Source organism: Drosophila yakuba, chromosome 2R (genome assembly GCF_016746365.2).
Source record: "Drosophila yakuba strain Tai18E2 chromosome 2R, Prin_Dyak_Tai18E2_2.1, whole genome shotgun sequence".
Lineage (NCBI taxonomy): Eukaryota > Metazoa > Arthropoda > Insecta > Diptera > Drosophilidae > Drosophila > Drosophila yakuba.
In genome coordinates this window covers 9445835-9452267 of record NC_052528.2, presented here as the reverse complement: position 1 = coordinate 9452267, position 6433 = coordinate 9445835, and the positions used below count along the sequence as shown (strand labels likewise).

The following is a 6433-nucleotide window of genomic DNA, read 5'->3' as shown; positions in this document are numbered from 1 at the left end:
GTTTGTGTGAGTATTATTTATGTTCTGCGCTAGAAATCTATTTGCACCGCACCACAAATCTCAGCTCAGCGAGCGCAGAGGGCAAAAAATGGATGGATGGGTGGCTGAGGGGTCGATGTGGCTGTGGATGTGGATGTTCTGGAAAACGCAGTTGGGGAAAGGCCAAGGGAAATGCACAGGGAAAGGCAAAGGCAAATCCATTCAGGGGCAGTCGTCGGACAACGCATCGCATTCGCATTAAATCGAAGTCGTTTCCATGACCGAACCACCCACTGAAAGCCACCAAGGCCCACCCACAAGCAACGCACCAAAAGCCACGGCACCACACCCACCCATTCACCCATTCACACACACACAAACACACCAACACGCACACACCGAAAGCTTAGCCATTTGCAAGCCGAATTTCAGGAAGCTCCAAAACTTGGCATTCGTGATGAATTCGTGGAATACTTACGATTTCCAACTAGGTAATAGATACGATTGGATTCTCGAATTCAGCGCTGAAGAATTAAAAAAAATAAAAAGATTAAATCAACCTTAAGCATTCAACGGCACTTACCGAAAGATATGCCTTAAATATGATCTATGAAAGAAAGTGCAAAAATACCTTTTCCAATCAAATATAAATAAATGAAGACTTCTGACCAATTTGCAATAGCCCACTAAATATTTATAAAACTTTTAAGATATATAAATAAGACAAAACAAACTTAGTAAGTACGGAATAAATAAGTATAGACTTTAAATAACATTATCAACATTTTAACGCAATTTTGAGTCTTTTAAAATAAACCCATTATTTTTTTGTATTTTTCCTTTTTTGGCTAGGGTGCTCTTCATCGACAATTGAAGGACCACCCGGTACTTTCCTTTGCTGTGGTTGTTGTTTCGCTGCTCGATTCTGTTTGTTTGTAGTTGCTTGAAGTTGGTGGGTGAAGTTGGCTGGAAATCAGGTTGAGTGGGTGGTGGGCGGTGGGTGGAGACAGTAACTCACACAGCGACACACACAAACCGGGGCCGAGGCACTTGCATATCTGTGTAAATTTATGATTGCCCCATTTCCGTTTTTTACAGTCAGCTTCAGTCCACGCCATTGCTATTGACTGTCTGTCTGTCTGTCTGTATTTGGTGTGGCTGTGTGTGTTTGCGGGTGTAAGCGTCTGTGTGGCTGGCTCTGTGTGTTGGTACTCCTGCTCCTGCTCCTGGTTGCTTATCCTGTGACCGGCATTATTGTGTGACCCCCTTGGGCTGAGCTGCGCTTTTCTTGCCGCCGCGCCTTTCTTTTTCTTTTTCTGCTCTGCGATGTTCCCATCTCTTTTTTCAAATCCAATGCCGCCTGCAGCTGACTTTTGAGTGCACTTGAAAAATCGGAAGTAATGCCATTGTGTTCGGCCGGAAATACCTTATTAAGCTATGTAAATTCTTAGCACCTAAGAGTGTTACTACATTTTTTAAACGTTTTATTTCACGCTATAAACAGTGGTTCGCAAGTTCTGAAATATTTTATTAGAGTTTTAGAGTTTAGTCAAACACTCAACCGCTGTCATGTTGGCGAATATGTTTTTAGCCTTGACTATTAATTTCTCCTGAAAAGAAAGAAAAGAATGAAGCAATGAAACACCTTAAAAATTGTTTTCGAAATTACCCAAAATCACATTCATTTCTTCGAGTGACCCATGTGTCCTGGACGAGTGCTGGCCACGGATTGCCACGGGTATTGACTCGTCGTGGTTCGCCGCACCGGCACCCCTCTCACAAGCCCCCCCGCACAGCCATGTCCATCGCAATGGTTATGGCTTTGAAGCTCGCCCAGCTGTGGAGCCGTATGGGGTTTTAATTTTGACAGCTGCAGATAAATTGTTAAATGCAGGCCCGTTCTGCTCCCTGAGTGCTTTATGTGGGCTTATGCTTGTAGGTGTATCTGCTTGTATAGTATATATATACATACGCATTGCCTTTGTACGCCACTGTGTGTGTGTGTGTGTGTGTGAGGTTGCATATAAATTTATCTGCCCGTTTTTGCTCAGCCATCGAAGCCGTGCACATTTTTCAACATTTTTCTTTTGGCTTCCAGCCACCTCAATCGCCTTTCCTCCGCACTTTTGTTGTTTGGCATTGACAGGCGACCATCAAATGCATTCCGCTCGTCCTGCCACGCCCCCACCAGGAGCCCGCCCCCAGGGAGGCCTGATTGCAGGCGTGGGAACAAAAGAAAGAGCCAATCGCACGGGGAGCACTCGAAAATGCATTGTATCTATCAGTTTGTTCGCGCTCGGGCGGACCATGAAATATGTTTGGGCCGTATTTATGTCATAAATAAAAATGGCGTTAAATATTTTCTGCCCGTTGACTGGGCCGTCAATTCGTTTTCCATGGATCAACATTTAACGCAATTTAAAAAAGTTCATCTCTCCATTTATTCAACCCAGCGCCATGTCCTTTATTTATATTTGCAAATTTATTCATTTGATTGGAGTTCGGCGTAGTTGTCGTACTGAATGCTGCAAAACGAATTGGAGAATTCCGGCACTGGTTAATTCTTGTTGAGAATTCATTGTCTTTTTTGTTCTATAAAATACATCGTATTATAATGCAACTTAAACAGATTTTCATCATATGAGTAGAAACTATGCCATTGAAAAGTGTGATTATCTACATTTAAAATGTTACGTTACCACTAGTACAATTTCAGGCAACTGCCTCCGTATTTCTTTTTGTCTAAATCTAAAAAGGTTCATTTTCAAAAACTTTGGAGTATTAACGGAGAGTGGAGTGTTTTTATAAACACTATTATTCAGGAAGGCTTAATCAAATTAACATACGAGTACTGCCTTCCGCACCTGCTTAACTTGATTTAATTTTCTTTGCTCCCAGTTAGTTAATCAAGTTTATATCCAATCCCTTTTCGCCAGGACATTTGTGTCTCCTGGCACCATTCGTTATCTCCCGCTCCATTTAACTCAATTTGGGGCCACCGCAGTGCACTTTTCGGGCTTTCCTCTGACCCTGTTCCTGAGTCCTGCTTCCGGCTCATACATACACACTTACATAGCATCACACCGCACACACACAAGTGCACCGCACTCAGAGGAAATGAAAATGCAGAAGTAGAGTAGAGTGCAATGGGCTGGCGAAAGCCGCGATGACGTTTTCATTTAAATTATGCACATCACTTGAACTTCCTCTCAGTCTCGTCCGCCCATCCTCACACGATTTCCCACACACACACTCACACACACACACTCACACATACAATTTCATGTAAGCAGAAGAAAAGCCAAGGTCCTTTCCCAAGACTCCTTGCACCGCAACTCGCTCTTGCTTAACTTTTTTTGTCAACGCACATTTCACAGTTATGGCAAGGGTAACTTTTGCCTTCGCTTCCTGAGGCATTGTCTGCAATGCAGATTCGCATTCGGATTCAGAGTCAGACTCAGATTCGGATTGAGATTCCGGTGCCCGTCGACTAATTAAAACGGATATCCACAATGGACCCCAGGCCGCCACATCCGCTTAAGTAGAGCACAAAAGTACAAAAACAATTTTTATGTGTCTTCTGCAACAAAAAAGTTCCAAGTTTTATATTATAATTTCTTCCTCCATCCCCAGTCCTGCAAAGTCCGCTCGAGAATCCTCCCCAAAGGACAAGCCAAAGCGCTTGTAAGCAGCCGCTAAGCCTGGTGAGGAAAAAAATGAGAAAAAAGACTCCGGAAGAACCAAAATTAATGTATAAACTTTTCAGCCTCCAATGGTGTAAAATTAATAAAAATTACGAGACAAGTTGCGTTGAGCTTTCGAAGTTTAGCAACTGTTTCGCGATGCTCTGAATTATTGTCAACGCGGCCGAAATCTGTTTTGGCCAGGCTAGCAGCTTACTTATTCTTTGTTTTGCTTAGTTTCTTATCTTGCTTCTTTTTCAAACCCTTAACAGATTTTTTAAATATAAGTATTCAAGGTTTCTTCTAAAACAAATACACTTAACTTACTTTCTCTACCACATTAGTCATCAAAACTTCTCCAGACAACTTCGATCAACTCGTTTATAAGCCATTTAAAGTGTTGTACATTAAATATATACATCCAAGTCCATCGTTAACGAAAATGTTACTCCTGGCAGCTTCCGCTTGTGTTTTGCATATACATACGAGTATAGCTTTTGTTCTATGTCCTATCCAAATCAGCCGCAGGCTGCAAGATTGTGAGAATGCAAATTTGCAGAGTGTGTGGATCTCCTAATTAGACTCGCGTTTTTAGGTTATTGTTCCAACGCGTGAGAATCCCCATTATACCCGCTTTCGACGCCCCAAGCATCCTCGTCCGCATCCACACACATCCATATCGAGCGATGCCTGTTTCAGATATATGACTAATGCATGCACATTATGCCCGTACATCCCTCGCTCTGTACGTGCGGATAATGAGGTGGGCCCGCGGCTACAGGATGGAGTAGATGGGATAGAAGGAATGGAATAGCGGGCAGCTATTTTCCTGCACCGGAAAAATGCTTTGACCGCGCTTCCGGCTCCCAAATGAATACGCATTCTCTTGTGTCGACTCCAGCTGCCTAAATGTTTATGTTTCGCTAACAATTTTTACCATATTTTAGCCACATCTGATCATATAAGTTAGTTGTTAAAGACTTGCTTGTTCCATTATTAGTAGTTGGTTACCTAAAATGGTTCTCTTTAGGTTTCGAATTGAGCACTTTTTTACACACTGAACTGGGAGTGAAAATTTATATTTGGAAAACTACATGTTTTTGCTGAATAGAAAATTGGGGATCACCTGTCCATACAATCAACTGAAAAAAGTGCACAAAATCAATTATGCTGCTTTAATGGCCAATAAATGGACCTTTCCTTATCTCACAAATCAATCAAATTGAATTGGCCAGCCGGCCAGCAAATAAACTTAAATTAAAATAGAGCGTCAAGCGAAAATTCAAATTAGTTTGCTCGCAAATATGCTCCAGTTGATCGTCTTTCACAGCTGCCTCGTCATGTGTAAAACTGTCGCTTTGTGCTGCACTCGATAAAAGGAGGAATTTGCCACAACATGTTTAGACCATTGACGTTGCAGGCAGTGAAATAAATTGCCAATTTACAAAGCGGAGACGAGTAAAGAATTTTGGGGAAATGCGGCAGAGAACCTCCTTCGGTCCAGGTGTTCCCTGCGACACAGGCAAATACATCCTGATAGACACAAGGAGCCTTCCGAGAATTTGGGCTGCGTAACAAATGTGCATTTAATGCAGTTTGCCCTGTCTCCGTGCGCAGTGTAACAAAGTTGATAGCAGCTGTGCACTAGCAACGACAAATTACACATACGCCACGTTGCCGGCAATCACTTATGCAGGGAAGTCTGGAGGCGAACACACTCGCAAAAACTGCGCGTTCAATTTTGGTTTGAGAGTCGGCTTTTAAATACAAATTGTGAGTTGTGTACTAATAAGTAAGAGCTAAGGTAATTTTTAAAATTACAGCACAGTTTTGGACTAACATTACTGATTTAAAAACATTTACCACGGGCTTGTTTTACAAGTTTAATCAGGTTTTTCATGTGTCTTTGGGGGACTAAGCTAGAGTCTTGCGTCAGCGAACGCTTTGACTCAACCCGAAATGTAAAAAAAACGAAGTGAAAGCCTGGCCAAAATAAATATGCTGCATCTTTGACGCAGAAGACGAGCAACAGGCAGGGTTTGCCAATTGCCAACTGCCATATGCCGTTGGCACTTCGCTGCTCATATTGGAAAAGCTAACTTATTGCATAATACTTTAAGAGTCCCGACCAGCGCCTGCCGTTGGCATAATGAATGAGCCACTCAGAAGCTGCTTCCATGGCTTTCCCGCTCCTAGTGTCCTGATTCATGGCTCGCTTCCGCATCCGCATCCGCATCCTTCGCATCATCCGGCAGCATTTGGCAGCTCGATCCGTTTATGAACGCATCCGAGAATGACGGCGGGTGGTGCTGCATGTAACGCAAAAACTGATAACTGAATATGCAGAAGATTTTTTTCTTGATATCATCTCTAACGTAATTTTGCAGCCAATTGATGGCTGCATGGGAAATGGATGGTCGAAAATAAATGTGTGGAAACTGAAAACGGCCGGCACAATTGCTTTCCAGCTGCGCAAAAGTCAATGGCCTACAGGCAAATGTATTTTGATCCCATTTATCACTCCATTACACATAGGTTATCATTTTGATTTAATTTTCTATTATTCCGAATGATCAATGCAAGAAATCCTAAATTCTTGAGTTACCTTGAACATACTTACTTGTCCCAATTAAAATTTAAATAGAGTGTTGCAATACATTTAAGTGAGTCGCAATAAGGTGACGCTGATAAAGTTTCGCTGCCAACTACGAGTATTCTTGATAAATCCCCTAACCGCATTTGACATAGGCACGTTCTGGAGTTCTGGCCAC

The 6433-nt window shown here is 42.4% G+C and overlaps 1 long non-coding RNA gene across 1 annotated transcript; it reads right to left on the bottom strand.

Annotated features, from left to right (window-relative positions):
* Window positions 1-744: 744 nt before the first annotated feature.
* Window positions 745-5798, bottom strand: LOC120321118. Its single transcript, XR_005560685.2, has 3 exons — window positions 3257-5798; window positions 1649-2504; window positions 745-1589 (listed from the first exon to the last, which is right to left on the bottom strand). It is a non-coding gene; the product is annotated as an uncharacterized LOC120321118 (long non-coding RNA).
* Window positions 5799-6433: the final 635 nt, after the last annotated feature.